The sequence below is a fragment of the Melozone crissalis genome, unplaced genomic scaffold (assembly GCF_028551555.1).
Source record: "Melozone crissalis strain CALT ecotype California unplaced genomic scaffold, PUWL_Pcris_2 ptg000006l_1, whole genome shotgun sequence".
NCBI classification, from domain to species: Eukaryota; Metazoa; Chordata; class Aves; order Passeriformes; family Passerellidae; genus Melozone; species Melozone crissalis.
In genome coordinates, this window is record NW_026535784.1 from 22,324,460 (window position 1) to 22,346,597 (window position 22,138).

The 22,138-nt window shown below is 38.2% G+C and overlaps 1 protein-coding gene across 5 annotated transcripts in view; it reads left to right on the forward strand.

The window, feature by feature from the left end:
- Positions 1 to 22,138, forward strand: part of CRACD (capping protein inhibiting regulator of actin dynamics) — a 127,287-nt gene that overhangs the window by 47,387 nt on the left and 57,762 nt on the right. For 2 of the 5 annotated variants that reach the window (XM_054296036.1, XM_054296037.1), the window contains exon 2: positions 12,675 to 12,819. The gene's annotated coding sequence lies outside the window, so the exon portion shown is untranslated. Of the gene's footprint in view, positions 1 to 12,674; positions 12,820 to 14,587; positions 14,803 to 22,138 lie in introns of those variants that run through there. The other 3 variants (XM_054296038.1, XM_054296040.1, XM_054296039.1) reach the window with 2 other exon arrangements.

Consider the following 22,138-nt stretch of genomic DNA (forward strand, 5'->3'; position numbering starts at 1 on the left):
TAAGTGGTAAATGGACACACTGACTGATGGGGGAAAAAACATATTTTTGTTAATTGTGATCAAATCTATTCTTTAAACTGCCTCTGTTGCTAGTGAAGCTTAGAATTTTTCAGATTTGTTCATTTTTTGTTTCAAACAAATGAACTTTTGTACCTCTCAAGCTATCTTTTGGTAACATTTTGTGTATTTTCCAACATTCACTCCTTCTAGCATAGGGAATAATTTTTTTAATATCAAGCGCAGATGGACTTATCAAAGACTTGAAGTTGTATTTGCCTTAGGCATGCATGCTAGACTGGTTATTTAGGCTCCTTGAACCTAGACCAAAGATGGAACAAGCTGGAAATGTTCATTCCATGCTTTTATGTAAATTTTCCTTCTATTCTGAGATCCTGGCAGCAATATTCTGGGACCAAAATTTCTGGTAGTATTTTGGTACTTCTTGGAAACTGAAATAGGGCATGAAAGATCTTGTGAAAGCTTCTTAGACATTTTATTTAAAAATAGCTGTTGAAAAGAGCATTCCCAATTATAGCCAAATGATTCATCTGCTGGCAGTGGGGTATCAGCACTGGTGTTCTATCTGCTCACCTGCTTTTGTTGCCATAGCAGGTCCCCATGTTCCCTGCTGTTGGTATACACGTGCAGCCTCTGTAGCTGGCACTCAGGTCACTTTAGTTTTCCCTCCTAGCCCACTTGTTTGTACTTCCTATGAAGTTCTCTCCAATCTACCTGCTCACATCAGCTGGATTTCTTCATTCCTAGTGAGCGTCATGGTCATTCCAGCATCATTGAGAAATTATTTGTCACTGGGCAATATCTGAAATACTGAAGTGAAAGCATGCAGGAAGTAATTGAAACAGTTTTTATTTTCTGATGTCACAACATACCACTATCACAAACACTAAACCTTCTAAACACCTGGAAAAATGGTTTGTAACTGGGTCCTTTTTAGTGCTCAGTATCACTTTCATTTGTCCATACTTACCTCGCTATCAGAAGAGGGGGAGAATTAAGAGAAAAAAATACAAGGTCAGTGCACTGTAAGTCTTATGGGAGTTGGGATCTCTGGGTTTAAAAGGGCACAACTAAAAGTGAATCTACATTTGGAATAATTCCTTGGTGGTGAAGAACCTTTTGTCTGTCAATAACAAACAGTGGTGGGTTGACCTCGGGCAGCTGCCCACCCAGCTACTCTCTCCCTCCTTCTTGATAGTTCAGAGGGAGAAAATACCACTTCCCAACCCAGCCCCTTCTTCTCAGGCTCATCTCATACACAAACAGACATCAAATACACATTTCAAAAAACTCAAGTTTTTTTTTGTCTTGGTGCCTAATTACACAAAAATCATCCTGATATAACAACAAAATAAGCACTTGTTGCACAGCATGCTCTGCAGGATGTGCCCCAAGTATGCAAAGGTGGAGCCTGCAACTGAGCTGATGGTGGGCTTTTCCAGGTTCTCTGAGCTCTACCAGGAGAACCTGCTCCTCCAGAGAAGCTGTGGTCTTGGTTTGTTGTGTTGCTGGAAATGCCTGGTAGTCCACACATATCCATGGAAGTACCACAGCAGTCTTTTTTTCCATCTCCTCTCCTCTCCCTTCGGGGCATGCTACTTGAATGGGTTTTCTTCAAATTTCTGCCCATTTTCCTCCTCTCAACACCTTCTTACCAAGAGAAAGTGAGCAGATTTAAGTGTCTCTGCTAATGGCAGTTGACATAATTACCTCCTACCATCTCATTGGAAGAGGTGCCTTTTTAAGGATGTTGATGAAAAGGATGAGAAACGTAAAATTGATCCATAGGCTTGTGACAACTTCTTAATGCTGGGATAACAGTTCCAAAGACATGTTGGATGTTTCTCAAACTCAGAAAAAGATTTAATGCTTATCCAGAAGAGTATGCAAACCGTATCATTAGAGCAACAACAGCCTAGAGAATTAAAAGCATAGGAGAGCTTCCTAATCCATACATCTCTTCGCGTGGAGAGAGAAGGTTTCCAGGTAAGTGAAAACATCTGCAGGAGTGAAACCTTATTCAGTGTCCCAAAAATGCAAAAGACAAAGATAAATGCTCACTGCTGTTGTTGTTCTGTACTTTCACAGCTATCTCTCATTTACTTAATACATTTTCTGTCACACTGGAAGTGCTGATGGCCCAACCAGCCATACCTGGAAAGGGAGACCTGAACTGCTTTAAAATGTCACTGACTTGATAGGATGTGTGGTGTTCACAGCAAACTTAGTCCAGGAGATTTTCCTGATAATTTTTTATAATATGGGGATAATTTGTGATTAGAAAAAGCATCCAGTTAGAATCCTTTAAATGCTGTGGTATAAATCCTATTAATAAGTTCATATTAAAGCAAAGAACTCATTTTACAACTGGTTGCTTTTTAAAATGTCCTTTGCATCTAATGTATATTTCTTTTTATAAGAATAGCTTCTGCATAAAATGCATTTTCCAATTTGAAAATAAACAGAGTAAAGATATTCATATCTTGCTTCACTTTGCCAGGAGACAGAACAATTTAAGTGAAGGAACAGCATGACGCGGAATAATAAGCAGCACACATTCATCTTTTCTAGAACTGAAATTGTAGCCCACTACAATTACCAAAAGATAACTTTTGGAATAACTATATAAAATTCTACATGCATTTTCTTGAGATTAAAAAAGATGTAGCAGGAAGGCCTTGCATTTTGGGGAGGAGGAAGAAGCTTTTAAAATTATTTCTTATTTATTCTGTTGTTTAATTCAACAAAACCATAAATGCTAAACTGGCCTTTTTCAAATGTTTTCCAAGATATGCCCCTGAATAGGTGATGTGGGAAAAAAAGAGAAAATTTCAAGCAGAGCTGTCATTTCTTTCGAGTCAATATTTGATATTTGAATAGATACTAATTAGTTTTAACCTGTGTAAAAGGTCTCTTGCCCTATCAACTGTTTTATTTAATTCTGCTGACTAGAGCTGGGGAGCTTTTTATTTATATTTTGGTAAGATTACATTGTGAAATGCAAGTAAAAAATTCTTTGCTGTTTGAAGGTTTCTTTAATATATTGTAAAAACCCAAGGACTGGTTATGTGTATATGCTTGAGGGGGTGAATAGATGTATTTTTGCATGCATGTATGTTTTACAGTTTTTTGTTTTACTTATCACCAGTAGTAAAAGGTTTAGGAACTTTGCTGCTGATAAGGGGCAGTTCTCAGTGTCAAGTGGAGAGATATTAATGTGCTTTCTGAAAAAGTTATATATTTTATTCATGGAAGTGTCATGGAATTGAAAGAAATATTGTTCCATGGTACTTGGTGTGGGTCATTTCAAGAAGAGAGTAAACTAGCGAGTAATGGTTTAAGTAATTTTTTTACTTCCTTTGAGTCTTTTGATTTTGTCATAGTTTTACAGAACTGTTTTTTCACAAACACCCATGCAATTTTTCTTTCACTACATGCAGTGCTTTATTAAAGGAACACAACAAACATTGAAAGTCCTAAGAAAAAATATATATCCTTGTATTTCATAGAAGACTGTCAGACTTTAGTACAGCAAATTATTTCCTTTCCTTATCCCTTCCCATCTCTTGATATTTAGTACATCTCATATTTTAAATCTTTAGGATAACCAGAAACAATTAGGGAAACTATTGGTCCTCAGCACTTCATTTTCTACCTTCTCTCTTTTTATATGTGAGGGAGAAAATAGAGAAGGTTACAAGCTCTTCAGGAATGGAACTATTGATTTATCACTAAGTGATATTAATATCATCTAGACAACGTAGCTTTTTGCATATAGATGTCTTGCAGGGATAGGGGGCCAAGTGTCTGTGCAATCTCAATTTTTGATTTCCAGGTAACAGCACTACAAGAGAGGAGAGAAGCACAGACCCTTCAGTGCCTAAGCAATGATACATCAGTATGAGAGAAGCAAATGTGAACTTTATGTGACAAGAACTGAAACACCTGTCAGGATGAGATACTGGGCTGCCAGTAACCATCAACCACAGGTTCAGAGGCAAATTGTCATATTAGGGCAGACTAGCTGGAACAAGCTGGAAAAATACAATACTTCAGTTGCTTGTCTTGCTAGCTGGAAAACAAATTGTTATGTGTACAGTAATGGCAGCTTAGGCCATTTGTCAGGTGAAATCATTGCGTGCAGCTGGAACAACACTCAGCTGAGTTCTTTTGTTTTGTTAGCATGATGATGATGGCAGTGCAATGCTCCCTCCGTAATTTCTCTCTACATAGAATTAAAAGAGCAGCAGATCACTCACAGAACTGCTGGCCCCAAAGAATTGTCCAGCAGGGATTCATTTGGCTAACTTTTCTAGTCACATCATCTCTTCTGCTCTGCCAAAAAACCCTCACCTTTTCCCCCCACAAAAATCTTTCCCTTTGGATTTCTTTCCCTCAGAAATGATGTTTACAACCTCATTGGGAGATCTTGCAGTCACCATGTCCTGTCTCATTTCAGTGTTCTTTAAAAGAGTGCTGTCCTCTTGAGGACATTGAGATACCTGTAGTTACTGGAAAAATTTCAAGTAACCAAATTTTTTGTTCTAGGCACTGCAGAAGTCTCTGTCAAATGCCATACCCTTGAGCTCACAGAACTTGGATCTGGTACTTTGGATCTGTGATCCTTATTTCATGTAGCAGCAGCTTTACCCATGTGCAAGAGGCATTTTCCTTGCCTGACTTCATGCCAGCAGATGCCCTTTTTTCCTGGCTTTTGCCAGCAGCCTTTGCCTCCTGTGTCGTCCATGTGAATGGTTTGGGGAGCAGCTGCAGCCACAGGTGAAAGGTGAGGGATCTGGGCTGAAAGGACAGAGCCCCAAAACTGCTCTTGCTGGCATTGTGTGGGGCATAGGGTCTGTCCCTCGGTGGGGCTGGCAGAGCTGGGTGTTACTGAGCAGAGTTTCTGTTTGTGTTTGACCCCCATCTTCCCCAGGATGGTGCTGCATGCCACAGGTTGGACCTTGGTGGTTTGCATTAACAGCCTTGCATCATTTATCAGCTTAGATACAATTACTATTTCTGTCTTCCTAAAGCTAGCAAGATGTTTTTTTACATCTGTTAAATGCTTCACTTCAGGCAAGCCTTGGATGAAACAAAGAGATCAGGTAGGGTTCCCACTCTTAATTATTGAACTGTGACCTCATTTGTCCTCAGAAGCTTCTGCTTTTTGCCACCCATGACCTGTAGTGGTTGAGACAAACACACAAAGCCTGTCAAGAGGAATCTGCAATGACATCAGGATGGATACTCTTGTGTTTACTGCCCACTGGTGCATGGCACTGCTGACTAGAAGACTTTTTACCTATACAGAATGTTGGGTTCAAGCTTCTCTAGTTACCCAAAGATGAGGTCACTCTGTTCATTAATGATTTATGATTATATAGTGCCTTTCTTCAGAGAACCTCCAAGGCAGTGGCAAGTTTATATCTGCATGAGTGAGTGCCTGAAACAAACTGTCAGTGATTTCTCCACAGACTGAGGACCTGAAATAAAATTTCCTTTTCTCTATACTCTTGGGTACACAGTAGGGTTAGGCATCATTACTCCACGAGGCATTTGCTGCCTGTGCACTTTGTGATATGACATTCCCCAAACAGGCATTTCTTAGGCTTTTCCATTCCCTTTTTATTTTTCTTTCAAGTTCATTTGACTGAAGTTTTTTTTTTTTTTTTTTTTTTTTTTTACTTTTAAAGTAACTTTTACTATGGTACAGCAGGATCCTATTCCACAAACAATTTTACAGCCTCATTTAAGTCAGCCTGTAGCACAGAATTCAATTTGTATCAAGTAATGGGAGTGGAAACTGGTCACATAATATTGCAAATAATTTTTCTAGCCATGTCTGGAAATAGTGTGGTTATATAGTCAGGAATGACACATAACCATAGAACGGTGTTTTGAATTACACATTTAGTGGACAAAAAGTAACCGGAGGATTTTGCCATCATAAATTAATCTTGCAGTGTTTGGTGACCCGTATTATCATTTAAGGTACTGAAAAGAAAAAGGCAATGTTTTTTCCCCCTAAGCATTAGAGGTTATACTTGGCACAATAAACAGAGAAGGAAAACCATAGATTTTGCTGGTGAAATAAAGGCATGGTAATAGATGATATTTTGTCTTTCAGAGTGCATTAGGAGCATTTGTAATTGAAGATGCTTGTGGTACCTGAGAAAGAACACGATATGTTGTTTTAAAAGAATGTGATTTATTGTTTTTGTTGTTTTTAAAAATAAAAAACTATGTCTTCTTAATGCAGTGTTGCATATAAAGTGTGTGGGAAAGAAACCAAGGCACAGGGAGAGCCTGGGTTTCCATTAATTCCTCGGCAATTTACACCTAAATTCTGCCAGTCTAAGTACAACTGACACACAATAAAGTGCACTTCGATTCCCACTTGTGCAAGCTCTGGTTCTCTTTTGTTAGTATTTTGGTACTTCTTGGAAACTGAAATAGAGCATGAAAGATCTTGTGTCCCTATGGCTAGGGACAGGTTGAGGTTAGCCAAGCATGATCAGAGAGCAGGATGGGATGGTCTGACAGAGAAGCTCTCTCTAACGCCCTACAACACAGGCAAAGCTTTCATTTGGTTCAGTTCTTTTTCAGTGTCAGTGAAGGTAAAAGTGCAGCGTGCCCTGGCTGTGCTGCAGGGCTGTGGTGCATTGGCCATTGCAAAGATGCACCCACCCATTGCCATGAAGCTCTCCTGAGCCCAAGAGTTTCCCCTTTTCCATGCCTTATTAGCAGGGATATCATGCAGGTCAAACAGCCCCATTTACCCGTCTGGATGTCTCCCAGTGTCTTTGATGCAGCTTTGAGGCTGACCTGTGCTCATATAATTGACCTTCCCTGCCCCTGCCTGGGCTGGAGAGAAGAGAGGGAGCACAGAGGTGAACAGGGCACAGAAGGGGTGGTCAGTCCTGCCAAATCTGCATTTTTCATATTAAGATCTGACAGGTTTTTCTAACAAGACTATTTCTACCCTGTAGTTTGGGAGATCAAAGCTTCCTTTTTACCCAGTCTTTTGCTTGCATTTGGATTTTATCTCTATAACCTTGACTGGATAGATGAGTTTTTAATGGTGTCAACATGACCCAGGGAAATTACAATGTCAACAGCAATTGTTCTGCAGGTCTGTTAATCCAGTTTCATCCTATTTGCTTATGTTGTTGTTTGGCTAGTGATAAATAGGGTTGTACTTAAAAAAAAAAAAAAAAGGAAAGTTTTCAATTATTTGTTTCCTAATCGTGGGGATTACTTTCCTGGTTCTTTCCCTTCCATTTTCACAGAATCACGGACTGTCTGAGTTTGAGAGGCACCTCTGGAAGCCATGTGGTCCAACCTGCTCAAGCAGGCTCAGCTAGAGCTTGTTGTCCAGGACTCTGTGACTTTGGGCTTTGAATATCTCCAAAGGATGGCGATTGCACAACCTCTCTGGGCACCCTGTGTCAGTGTTTAGTTGCTCTGACAGTTAAAAAGTGTCTCCTGATGTTCAGAGGGACCTCCTGTGTTTCAGTTTCTGCCCATTGCCCCTTGTGCTGTCACTGGATATCACTGGGTAGAGCGAGGTCTTCCTTGCAGCCTTCACATCATTCTACCTTGTTGCCCTTGTGTGTATTGCTCAGACATACAGGCTTGCAGAACACAGCTGATAGTCAGCTCAGACCTTTTTCAGAGGTTTTTGGTCATTTTTTTTCCTTCTTTATTTTCTTTCCTGGGTTTGCAGCTCAGAAGAGGATTCCTTGCAATGCATGGCTGAAAATAAGGGTGTAAAGAGATTTGGGAGAATTCTCCACTCCCACCTCTGCCACTTCTACCTCTAGTGAAAACTGTGAGCAGAACATTTTTACTGCTCGTTTTTCCATCAAGCAGCTGTATGAATTAAATGACATTTTGTGATACCCTGGAGTTCTAGGACACAATACATATCAATCATAATAGGTAGGTTAAGTTACCAAAGCTCTTTTTATCCCAGAATTCATGTGCTCCTTTTTGAGGTATTATTTATTAAACATTATTTTTATATTTTCTGTTATTTGCAGTTCTTTTAATTACTAGTTCAGAATGTTTAGCTTCTTACTTATCTCTCTTGAAAACATGTGAGTTTAATTTTGCCTGAGAAGTGAGCATATATTTTGCCCACCATGTTTGGGAACTTTTGTCTACATATAGAGTAAAAACATAATTTGCTACTGTATTTGGAGGGATGGATAGGAAAGGTATATTTGGTGGTGTCCTGGTAGCCCCTTTTGACTCCTATATATGTTTTGGTTAAGAAATGTGTAACTTGCAGAAACCTAATAAAGGGCAGGCCAGATGATAACTGCTAGCTTTATTTTTTTCCTTTAATGAGTTGTGTTATTTGTAGTGAGGGGATTTATTCCCTTTAAACACTCCAAACCTCTGATTTTGGGAAGGAAGTAATAATGTAAGTAATAAACTTACTCTGCTATTCTAAAGCTCTGTGTGTATGTGTGCACATGTATGTTTGGGAATTGTGCTACTGCAGGGACTGGAGGGTCAAACCCAAGTCTGGCACCATGATAAAGTGTTAATCTGATCTAATATGATCTCTGCAGTTTATTTCCTCAGCTTTGAGCAGTTGTGGATACTAATGATGCACTATCAAAGACAGCAATCCAAAGTAATGGATTTGTTCTATGTGTAACACAGAACAAGTTCAGTATCTGGTACAGAGAAATTAAGGTTATAGTGGCCACCAAAGAAGTACGTCAGTGTTCTTTTGGTTTAGGGTTTAATTTAAAGCTAAACCTTGGTATCAAAAATATACTATAACTTGCTAGTAAAACAGCTTGTAGTACTAACTTCTTTCCTAAAAGAAGTGTTTTACTGAATTGTACTGCTTTTCCTACTTCATAGAGAGCCTCTCCTATGAGGACAGGCTGAGGGAGCTGGGGCTGTTAAGCCTGGAAAAGAGAAGGCTCCAGGGAGACTTTAGAGCACCTTCCAGTACCTAAAGGTGGCCTGCAAGAGACCTGGGGGGGACTTATTACGAGGACATGTAGTGACAGGACAAGGGGGAATGGCTTTAGGATGAAAGAGGGGAGGTTTAGGTTGGCTATTGGAAAGAAAGCCTTCACTACGAAGGAGGTGAGGCGTGGAAAGAAGCTGCCCAGAAAAGCTGTGGATGCTCCAGCCCTGGGAGTGTTCACATCCGGGTTGGATGGGGCTCTGAGCCACCTGGCCTAGTGGAAGGTGGCCCTGCCCCTGCCCATGGCATCCAGTTGGAACTCAATGATCTTAGATCCCTTCTGATCCAAACCATAAACCATATGGTTTTAGGATTCGGAGCTAACTACTCACTGTAAGCTTTTATCAGTAAGTAGTCTGGAAAACACAAACTGTATGTTTTGACTGATATTCTACATATTTTAACTGTGTACTAAATGCATTAATTTTAGGTGTTATTAAAATTAATTTGAGGATCAAAATTTTAAAATGTGCTAGCCCTGTTTCTAGTGCAGAGTGATCTACTGTGTTCTAAAGAAACCATTTAAGTCATAGAGGGTTCTTCTTATTCATGATATGAAACACTGAGTCATAATTTTCAGTATTTTAACAGGCAGGTATCTCTACACTTTTGCTTTTTTCAGGAGTTGCTGTTGGTTTTCTCGGTCTGATAATAATTTTATTCTTTAAATCACAGGCTTCCTTTGCATTAAAAAAATTGTTCTATGAGTAATATTGATTTAATTTACCTGTGATATGCTGAACATATTTCCTTTTGGACTGTTACTCAGTTATCCTGAGAAGCTGAAACATGGTTTTAGAAGAAGGGGGACTTAATAAGCAGAGAGAAAATATCTAGGGGGTCCTTTAGTGGACAAATATTTGATGGTTTGCCATGCTTAATTGTCTACTAGTCTTGTGCTGTGTGGTGAAATTGCAGCCATGTGGACTAGGTACAAGAACAGCTATTGTCTGAGATACTGAAAATAGACCACGTGATCAATTTGCCACTTGTAACTCTAGCCTTACAGTAGCTATTTTCAGGGACTTGCTTTATAATGGCTTTCTCTGTTCTAAAGTTTTGTACTATTATTATGTGTTGAGGTAAAGTATAGATTGTGAAAAGATAAAACTCACAATGGAGAGGTCTGTGTTCTCAAACAAAAGCTGAGGCTACTTTTTGCTTCCTGATTTCTACTCTGCTCAGAATTGCATAGGTCTGGCATCATTGCTTCTATCAGGTACTTATTACTGTGAGATACAGTAGTTCTCCCTAAGTATATGCAGAATGGGCATTTGCTTAGCTTTCTGTGTTGGAAATATGTATTTCTAATGCTGCATTCGAATTTATGGCTGCATTGGAAAAGGTATAGAATAGTTTCCTGAAAGAATCTTTCAGGATCCAAATATTCCATGCTGGCTTGTCTTCAGGAATTTCCTTTTCATTGAAATGTTTCCCAATCCATCTGTCTTCATATCTTCCCCTGGGAATTAAAAGAGTGTTAGTAAATAGAAGGAATACCTTTTCTGTTTGTCGATTAGTGCCAGGGCATCTCCTTGTATGCATCTTGAGCTTAGTGATTTACACTGACTGTGTTTTAAATTTCTTTTTCTTGCACCTTGAACAATGAAGGTCTGTTTTATCCCCAGGAGTTCAAAGTGCTTTGAATTCTGATTTTTGAGAACAATAAGCTAATTCAGAAGTTGTCCCATTGCTCCCATGCTTCCAGACCTCACCCAGAAGAATGAAAACTGGCTCTCCATAATGGACTGGTAGATTTGCTGGTTCCCTTGGGATGCAGGCAAGGCACCAGACCTGAAGTCTCTCAGTTACAGCAGGATCCTTATTGCAGGTGCATGAACTCCTGGTTTCTGTGATGCTATAGCCACTGCCATAAGTCACTGAGGTGCAGAAAGAGCAGGGAAACCTGTGAAATGGGCACCCTGAGAGATGTTCTCTGCTCTGCCTTAACAGCACCATGTCAGCAGGGCAGGGACACGAGAGGCTGTGTCAGGCATTTCAGGTGCAAGGAGGATTTAAAGCTGTGAACTAACAGAGATCTTTGCACTGGCAGGTGATTACTGGGGGATGCTTTCTGGTGACAAAGGAAATGTATTCCTACCTGTTTTGCCACAACCACCTTGACCTGATGCAGGCCACAAACTTTCCATGCTCAAACCATTGCGCATCCTATTGTCAATGCTGCATCTGGTGCCCAGAAAAAAGAGGGTAGTGCTGAGTCTGCATGTGAAAATTAGATTAGAGGTTGATGTGCATATATGAGATTTTCACATCTGAAGTTCCCAGTTACACAAAAGCACCAGTTTGAGTTCTTCAAATTCTGTCATGTGCATTAGGAGTACCTTTATTTATTTATTTATTTTTAGAATTGGTGTGGCAAGCTCAGGATGTTTTCATATTGCTTTTTCATCTCTTGTTCACACCTTCAAGACATTCTGAATATTATGAGTGGTGCAGAGTCAACTGAGTGCTAATTTCTCATTTCTCTGCTTAAATAGGCTGCTTTGTTCAGGCACCTTTGCTAGCAAAAGTGCAATTCTAGATAATCTGTCTTGGCAGCCTGAGAGCCTTCACCAACATTTGGTCCTTGAACTTCAGCAGTAAAAACTTAATGCTTGCAAGCAGTTTGATTTGATTACCAAGAACCAAATACACACTTACCCTTGTCTTGTCAAATGGGGCATGATTTAGCCTATGCACTAATTACATTATTACAACAAAATACTCTTATTTGTGACTGCCTAAGGATTTAAGGATGAATGAATATAGCAAATACTATTTAATAACTGATAGAGTCTATGAATAGGATAGTTGCTACAAATTCCCTGTCTGATCCTTCTAGTTATATGTAAAAAGAAGCATAGACATCCCTGAAAAGAGTAAAAAAAAAATGGAGGAAATTTTTGAACAATACAAGGTCAAAATGGCAAAATTACAGTTAAATTTTTCAAAGTAAAACTGGAAACTAGTAAACCAGAAGAAAAAAATCTGTTAAAAATCTAGCTGCTTTGTTCACTTTTGCAGGTTGTTTTTACCTGTTTATTTTTTTTTTCTGTTTTGTAGTGTATTCAAATAGATTACTTAAAGGTTTTTTGCAGTAGATATGTTTTTAATTTAAAAAAGGCATTTAGGGGTTTTTTTTGCCAGAAAAAAAAGTGAAAACTTATTTCTACACGCTCTAGTAGAGGGAAAACCAAAGATATTAGAGGCTCACATTTTAGTTTTTAGAAGTTATCATTTTTTCATTTTAAGACAGTCATATATGGCATTTTTATTTCAGCCAAACTACAGTAAAACCAGTGACATATTTTTCTTGAGATATAATTGATTTAGAACTGCACGATGTGACTGGAAGGAAAAATAAAAAAGTGCTGCCATTTCACTAGTTAGAAAGAGGAAAGAAAGACCATTTTGTATGAAAGTCTCAGAGGGAAATCCAAAGCTAATGAAAAATTTCTCAGGTTGCAATATCTTTTTTTTCTTTCTTTCTCTTTTGTTTTTTCATTTTATACTGCAGACATCTCAAACCATTTACAAGAGATGTAGCAGACAGGAATTGCTCAGCTTATAAGCACCCTTCAAAAGAGTGAAAATGCAAAACCATCACTCTTAGGTTTGCCTAGAAAAGTTGAACTAAAGTTCTTTCTTTTCCATTTATACCTAGGCAGTCTGGGAGGAGAATGTTAACCACTGGTCCCTAACAGCATATCCTGACTTCTGATCACTTGTATTAAAGAAAAACACCCATTTCAGAGAGAGTGCAAGACTGCGTGGAAGTAGAAAATATACCACCCCTCACCTTAAAAAAGGTAAGAAAGGTTTTCCTGCTGATGCTTTAACAATGGAAGTGGGGTCTTCATTTAACAATTCATTATGTTAAAGGCAGAAGTGAAAAGTTAAATAACTGAACCCTAAAATATTCATTTAACCTGCACGTTCTAAATTAGAAAAATGGATTCTTTTTGTTTTAAAAGGGAGAATGTAACGCATGTGTTCCTGAGCTTAATACTATTTGTTTTGTAGCTTTTGTGTGTATTGTGGAAAAAAAAAATAGTATGTAAACCAGAAAATATAATCTTTCATGTAAGACACAGAAGTCTTTCTTAGCCATGAAAAGTGTTACATAGCTTCCAGTGTACCATGCAACTCTCCCTTTGCCAGGACATGCACAGGGTGTTTGCAGAATGCTGCTGCTGGGAATTGGTGCTAAGGAGTAGTTCTGCCATTTGTGCTTCTGCCAGAAGAAATCTGCACGCTTTCCCTTTCTACTGGGTTTTGGATTGACTGGTTATTTATGAAATATTTCCAACTCTACTTCCTTAGATGCTTCAGTTCTAAAAAGTATTGGAAGAAGCGGAAAACAGTTAAGACATACTGTACTCTGCATGTTTCCTCTGAAAGTGGAGTGATGGCAACGGAGGATTTTTTCCATTCAGATTTTCTTTGCTCATCCCCCCCAACTTTTTATTTCTTTTTTCTGTAGAGAATGTTGAAATTCAGACAATTCCTTTCTATAGCAGCCATTCTGTAACATGGTTCCAGGAAAATGTGTTCATCACATTTGCGAACGCCCTACTCTACAGGACATACCTATAAATTTTGATTTGGAGTCCATCAAAGACAGAAATGCTGTCTTTGCTTTTGTACAAAGCAGTATGATTCTGCTGTTTGAAGCTGTTGTGGTTTTAGAGAATCTGTGCTGTCTAATCCATATCACCTGGTAAATTCAAAAGACTATTGGTTACCTAAAACCCCTGACTTGTGACTGTCTTGCCAAAATGTTTGTTCAGCTGGTGTTTTATGTGGAAAGAGAATGAATGACAAGCAGGTGTCGTTGGCAACTCTTCTGAAATGATCAGCTGAAATACGTTGGCTTGCTGCTGAGAAACAAAGGTTCTGTTTTCTTGAGATAGTTATAGTAATGTTGACATTTTTCTACTGTAAAAATGTTCTACACCTCAGCTGAGGGAACAAATGTGTTTGTGACATACCTGTTTGTGAGATGGGGTCTGTTATTGTACTACAGGCAGGGCATGTTCTTATTTCCTCAAAGCAGAAAGGTAAGAAATGTGCCACCACCAATGGAAAATGCTCTTTGAGTACAGGATGCTTCCCACCTGCTCTCTCTAACCTCATATTTCCAAGCCATTTTAATGCAAAGATTACGGATTCTGAACTACCTTCTGTTTCCTTTGGATAGACCTAATTTTTGCAAGCAATACAGCCTTTTTCAAATAGCATGTTTTATATTTTGCCCAGAAAGATACAATACCCATTGGCTTAAATGACAGATGTTCAAAGAACAGTCTGTGAGGGTGGTCAGGTACAATAGCATGTAGATTGACTAATACAATTTTCATAACTAAAATATGCAAGATGTATGTTTCTGTATAGAATTTGCATATAATATTTCTTCCAAGAGAATTAAAGCTACATTTTTTTCTGACAGTGTACTCAGTGTTCTTTCGTAACCACCCACATATCCTGTTGTTAGAATATTCTGATTTTTACTGCAGAAAAAGTACAAACCTTTTTTAGAAAGATATTTGCAGTTAGTAGAGATTTTGCTTAATCCATGAGATTCTCTGTAAATCATTTGTGAATGTAGTGTTAGTCAAGTTTTGAACGAGTTTATTGAAGTCTAATATTTTGGGTTTTTTCCTAATGCAGACAAATTTTTTCTAGTTCATTCCACCATTTCACATTTTCTAAGCTAAAAGGCTCATGGCTTCAGAGTCACATTTACTGGTGATGGTACCCAGCTTTCCCAGAGACTTCAGATTTCCTTTAAGGTATTGTCCATTAAAGCTTTTATTTTTTTCTTTTTTTTTTCACTCTGCAAAAAAGTGGAAGAACAGGAAATATTGTTCTTTTATATGCTATTAAAGTTTTTTTAAAATTTTACTTGCGTCATCCAAAGTTTTTCCCTTTTATTCTGAAATTTCTTGTTCTCCTGTTTTTTATGTTGGCCCAATTCACAGTTCTTTCTTATAACACCCGATGACTATGGATACATTTGGTTGTGTCCTTTCAGTCACTTCAGAGGAAGTAAAAATAACAAAGATTTTCTGAAATGAGTCACTGTTGAGTAATTAGCTATGTAAGGAATCTATTTCCTATTTAATGAAGAAGGGGTCCTGCCAGGAAGACAGAGACCTTGATTTAGTCAATGTTGTTGTGGCATTTGTTCATGATTAATTTTCTAGATTTTTAAACTTCTGTTGTGTTATTCTTGCAATGAGTTTTAGTGATAAGCCTCAACAGGAAAAGTCCCTTGATTTGTGAACCCTCTACATATTAATTTGAACAAATTGGTTGTCTTTTCAAATTTAAAATCACAAAACCAGCCAGGAAGCCTCTCCCTGTAAATGGACTTGGACTTTGTGCTCTTCTGCAACTCAGCCTTTGCTTGTTTTTGTGCAGAGCAGTGTCATGTCCTTGTTCCAGTCCAGTAAGGGAGTGACCCCAGACACCTGAGAAATTTACTCACTCAGTCCATGGTTTGTTCATCTGGTGCCTCTGGCCATGCAGGCCTGGGACCTGGGGTAGAGGAGCTCAGCAGGATGGCTTCATCCTTGCACTCTGTGGAAAACTCCTCTACAAAACTCACCTGTGCTCACCGTAGCCACAGCTGTCCCCTGCACCGTACGTAGAAAGGATCAATGCCTTTGTTGCCTCCATGACCTGAGAAGAACAACCAAGATGGCCTGACAGTTGCAGCAATCTGAAATGATGTTCACAGATCCATGGAAAGTATTTTATGATATGCAATTAATTAGCAAGTTAAGCATATCGCATCATCTGCAGAACATTGCAGCGGGAGTTGAAAACTGGGGTGGTTACATCCATCTGCTAATTCTTGTAGGGCAACAATTACAGTAAAAATGCTCAAGATTTTGATGATCTGAAACCTATACTGTAAATATCCAATAATTGTTTCGTATACCATTTGGGGAATCTGCTGGTTGGGTGTATTTCTCTCTGTGGCCATCACAAAGGGCATTGGAGGTTATCAGCTTCTGAGTGCAGGCACCCGGTCCTTCTCTGGATAAAAGATGTGAGATCTATGCCTGATATTTACCAAGCTGGCAACCAATAAGGTTTTGGAGGTTGAGAGATTTGGCTTTTTTAACTATTACTGACAGGAAAGTGGGAGGGCAGTAAGTAGATCTGTTATAATACGGAAGCTACACCTGACAATGTTGGGATCCTCCAGAGAGCCTGGAGAGAGTGAAGCAAAAGGCTCAAGTTCCTTCTGCAAAAATTTCCTCTGAAAGCCAATACCCTCATGCTGAAGAGCAGAGTTATAGTTGATCAACTCTTTTTGAAATAATGGTATGACAGCTCTAAATAAAACAACAACAAACAAAAGAAGTTGTCATGTGCCATTTTCCATGTTCCTTTATCTTCCCAATATATAACAGAACTGGTTACCCTTTGCATCTGCTCTGTTCCACAAGGAAGCTGCCCAATATGCAAGAACTTGTCTTGATAATTTTGCAATAGTTTTTTCTGCTTTTACTTCCTTTGGAAAAGATAGATGGTATATTTCTGTTAAAATCAGAGGAGTATTTCTATCCAGCCTCTAAATGCCTGTATGTTTTTGAATTTTTGTGCATAATACAGAATAAGAGCTTTAGGAAAATGAATATAGTATGTTCTAAGGCAGAGCTAATTCTTGTGAAGTAGTTTGATTGCAAGAGTATAGCTTGATTGTAATTAAATCTGTTTCTTTCTTTTGGTCAGCAAGTTATAATTGGAATTGAAACTATTTTTTCCTAATTAGATTGACTAGTTCTAAGCAAGATTTCCATGCTCACCATTTCCATGCTCTGGAGCAGCTTATATTTTAAAATGGGGTCCAAACTGTGAAACTTGATGATTCTTGACTTTTTTACAATGCTTTTGATAAGCCAGTATTTTCAGAAGGCCTGTTACCATGTTTGCAAAATTAAGATTAGTTTCTGTTTTGGTTGTTATTTTTGTGATCTTGCTGGCAACAATTGACTCAGGTGTAGGCTACATTGTTTTAATCTCTTCTATGCTGAATTCTGAGAGAATATTGATGAAGAGTACTGTAGGAAAAATTATGTGAGGGCAAAAGGTGATTTATGCTTCCTCTACTACTTTTAGAACTGGGTCAATTAAAGGATTCCCTAAGGTAATACTTTTTTCATTTGTGCTCCTACATTACATTTTCAAAGTTCAAATTTGCATCTTAAGAGTACTTAGGAATTCAGGTTCATAGGCTTAGGACAGGAAAAATTGACACAAATCCTGATTTGACTTTGCTAATGTGATATATGTGTTTGTGATGTTCTGCCTCAGGCATCTGACAGTGGTTAAATAATCTTAGAAAGTCAGGAAAAGACACTCACATGTTTAATTTTAATATTATTTAGTGCTTTCTTGAGCTGAAAGCTCACTATAACTATGGGTTTCAGTGGATGACTAGGATGGAGAGAAGTAAAGTTCTTCAGGAAATTCTAAAGAGAAAAGAAACCCAAGTATTTATCAGAGCTAATTATGAAATATCGTGTTAAATGCTGCTATGGCAGTGGTCTGACTATCTGGTCTGTATTCAAGGACTCAAAATTCCCTGTGACCTTCCTTCACTACATCCAAATTAATCTCTCAGCTGAAATGCAGCTCAAAGGCTTAGGCAGCTTTTAAAAAGCTTCTTGGAGATCTGTAACATTGTGAACTGAGAGTAGACAGAGGTGTCTCCAAGACAAGGTGCTTCTTCAGCTCCATCGTCTTTATCCTTAGGTCAAACGGGAGCTGAACTCTCCTGTCATTGTTGGGTAGTTCCCACTGAGATGATTGATTTTATTGATAAAGCCCAGGCTAAAACAATACCCTGTAGTGCTGGTTTGTGTCTTTTGTAATTTGTATATTGCATATATTGTTGTCTAAAATGAGACTTCTTCCCAAAACCAAAGATTGGTTCTGTAGATGAAGCAAGAGTACAAAAGATACATAACCCACAGGCAAATTTCCCTAGAAAAGCTCTTCAAGGGCTTTTAAACAGTTATTTTAATCTGACTGTGTTTTACAAAAGACAAATGTTGTAATTAGGAATGGCTGCAGTATTTTCAGATCTAAAAGATACAATGTGACATTATAATGCTCCTATGTAATATAGGTAGTAAAAGTATATTTTATTGAGCCTATTAATGTAGTTGTTTACTCTTTGGTGCAATTTAGAGTATGGGAAACATGCAACTAGATAATGTAGTCTGAAGAAAATAAGCTCTTGCAAATCCTTGTGCTTCTGCAACATTCAGGTAGCTAATACAGTGCTTATACTATAATACTGTTCAATACTATTAAGCTGTCCAATAGAGTGTTCATGTATGGCACAATTTGTTTATTGTGTTAAATAGAAATGCTATTTATAATTAAAGTGTTTATTAAATAAACATTTAACATTATTAGTTTCCATTAGTGAACAGAGGAAGGGATGCAGACAGTAAGAAGAAAAACATGTCCTGTACAATGTGACTTTCTTATTACAGAGTTCTGCAGTTCCTGGGAGTCTTGACTTACAGGTCCTTGTTATGAAGTGCAGCTATAATTTTCACATGTTCAAGACTTCTAATGTAATGTAATGACTGTTGCACACTTACAGTGCTGCTACTGCATTGTTCCCAATCAGCCTAAAATGTAAGACACTTTAGTGCATGGTGCATGATTTGAAGATAAGGGAGAATTTACCTTGTGTTTGATTTCAAAATCTCACTGGTGATATAAATGTGTTGTGCTATACTTCTTGTTTCAGTAACATTTGGAAAAAAACCCCACAAACAAACAAACAAAAAACCAAAAATCAAACTCAAACCAAAGACAACCACAAAAAAACATGGCTGCAGCTGAAAGTAATACTAACCAAAATGTTCAGTCTGAGGTACTGGGTACTGATGATTGAGGTACTGTAAAAGTAAACTGGGTTTTTAATTGTGAATTAAAGAGACAGAACACATTTTCAGTTCATTTACAGAGGAAACATCTTCCTTCCTCATAATTTACTGTAAGGGATCTGCTTATGTCTGAATCTGCTTGTGTCTAAACAATGTAGATCTGACCAGGCTGGTCTTGCAGTTCTTTCTCACTGCAAGTGGGTCACGCAGTGTCTTACATAATCTGGAGCATATCTGAACACTTGGGATAGCAAGACCCAAGTATTTGTATAGGAATTCTAAGAAATGGGGTTTTGCAGCAGGAACAGATTTAGTGTTTTCTTTCTTACTTTCCTTATCTTTTTTCTTTTCTTTTCCATTATTTCAAGCTGCAGCAATGATCAACTTAATTCTAGTATTTGAACAAGAGAGTCCTAGAAACTGTCTCTAAGAAGCAATACAGTATTCAGTTTATCTTGTCTTCCTCTTTTAAGTGTAGAACTGGTAATTTCATTGGATTTCTGAGTACCTTGTTAAGGTGAATGTACCCGCATTTCATGGATGTGTCCAGTTGTTAATTAAACTCTGTTTAGAAACTTTTCCTGATACTGAATTGAAACTTTCTCTGGCAACATTTTGTCATGGAAAACACTCAGAGACTCCTAAACAACCCTACTCATTTCATTCTTCTGTAGTCTCTCTTCAAAAATTAAAGTTTAGAACTGAAAGACAAAACTATCTTTAAGGATTCAATATGTAATCTTTTCTATTCCCAAACTTATTGGAATTCCTCTGCTAAGGCGTAAAAACAAAGCTGCAATAAGGAAATCTCCAGTGATAAAAATATAGGAAGGAATTATGGAAAACTAGATCATGAACAAAATAACTCTTTTAGATTTCAGTTCAGGAAGTTGCTTGAGGGTAAATTAAACTGAATTATTCACCTGGGGTTTTGGTGTCTTAATTTCAGAAATTGTTAATGAAAATAATACCAACTATATATTTTACTTCTGCTGAAATTATTAAATAGGCTGCCCTCATAGATACTTGGACTTTTCCAAGAGAACTGGTCCAATTACTTTAGAGTTTACAGGCCTGAAAATACATTTTGAAAGACTGACACATGAAAATGAAAAGCAATCCTCATCCTCAATAGCTTAGTTACTTGTAATTCATATTAAATGCAAAGGGAAATTCATGTAGCCTTTATGATGTTTAAATGAAGTTGTAAATGGATAAGCCTAAAATTCAGTCCATTGAGGGACTGTAAGAATATGCACGAATGAAGAGATACTGAACTTTCTTATGGAAACCTTAATGCTGAAAAGCATAAAACATTTCCTTAGAAGACTGAAATGCCTCTTAATCTGTAAAGAAACCTGACCTGTGTGAGAACTAGTTACAGAAGCTGAAGTTAACAGTGCTTTCTCTGGCTTTAAAGATTTGTATTTATATTCAATTAACTAAAAGCTAGGTGAACACTATCACCCTAGATTGTTCCACCAATGATATTTATCACATGAGTGCAACAGGAAACACCTGGGCTGTTTGCCTTCCTTAGGAGTGCATGACTGTGTTGGAAGCAGCAGGATGTTTAAATGGTAGAAATTTGGGAAAGACTTTTTGTTTATACTAAAATAGATAGTTGAGTTAATTATGAAATGGGACTGCTGATTTTTAGATGCTTCCACCAAATGCCAGTTTCTCCTTAGGTTTTTAAGCATCTTGGAAGAACTATGCCAATTTCTCCTTATGCTTTAAGGAGCTTGGAAGAAATATCCAATGGTAGCTCTTAAAAGTTAAAATACTGCTGAAAGTTTTCCTCATAAAAGTCATCATGCATCATGAACTGCCAGTTTTCCGCTAATTTCATGGCCATGACTTCAGAAGTCCCAAAACCCACTAGGCAGTGATTTTAATCTTTATTTAGGATTCACTTGTAGCTAATATTGTTTAAATTCTCTATGCCTCCTTATTTTCCTCCCCCCTCTCTTCCTTCTGTCAGCCCTTCATCCATTTGCCTTAAAGGCCCAGGGTGGATGAGTCAGTGGCTCCAATCTGTATTTGCTTAGATACCAACTCCCTTTTAGGCATAGCATTATCATGCTTTATCTCAGTAGGTAGTCATGCTTTTTGAACAATTTTGACATCTGGAACTTTCTTTTATTAGATGTAGACTGCTGCATTCCTTTCTATATCAAAAAAAAAAAAAAAAAAAGGCATGATCTCTGGGTATACTTTTTTAAAAAATCCAAGACACAACCCAGTTCTTGGCTCCACAGACCTCACCAATCCAATGAATAGACCAACTGGTTTAAGCTTGTGTGGATCCCTCACTTTCTTGTCTATTTCTTGGTTGTTCCTTCATCTGTAGCCACTGGAACAGGGGTCTCCTTGCCTTCCTGCCTCTCCCCGGTCCTCACCTGCTGTGCACAGCCAGGAAACCCTGAACACCGGCCCTGCCAGACCTTGCGGCTCTGACTTTTACCTTGTGTGACTTGACAGTTTGGAGGGATATTAAAAGTGTGTCTCTCCCTTGGCAATAGTATGTCTCTCTCCTTGTCTCTCCTAAAGAACAAACTGCAGATATTTGGAGTAAGAAAGACTGAAAAGCCAAAATACCTGATGAGAAGCAGACCTTTCATGCTGCCACCACAGCAACAGCAGAGTGCTTGAGCAGACACAAGATGTTTCTGATGCACCCTAAATGCCACTTTTGCTTGATGCTCTGGAGCTGCAACCACATGCCCAGATAAGGGGTGTCTCACTTGGAGGACATGGGGAGGGAAGGAACATTTTTCACCCTTCTTAATTCTCTCTTCATCTGTCAAGCTGGGAGAAACCTGGAAGGGGAACACATGATGGTATTGTTCAGTGTTAATTCTTTTCTAATTAGCCAGAGTATTGAAAATGCTTCTGTCTCTTTAAAATGATGTGGTATTTTTTGCTGTGGCTACTACCAAACGTGAAGTTATTTGAGTGAACAGAATGACTTCATGTGTGTTGAGGTGTGAGGTGACCTCATTATTCCTAAATCTATTCCTGTTTTGTAGCACTCCTTATTCAGCTCCACTCTTTCAGCTGCTCAAGTGTTTTTATTTCTGCTCTGGTTGCGTAACAGATTTTTTTTGAAATGTCAGAATCATGGCAACATAAGTTGGTTATGTTGAACCAACCTGGCAGAAATTTAGCTGCTTGTAGATAAGACAATAATAGAGCAATATTGAAC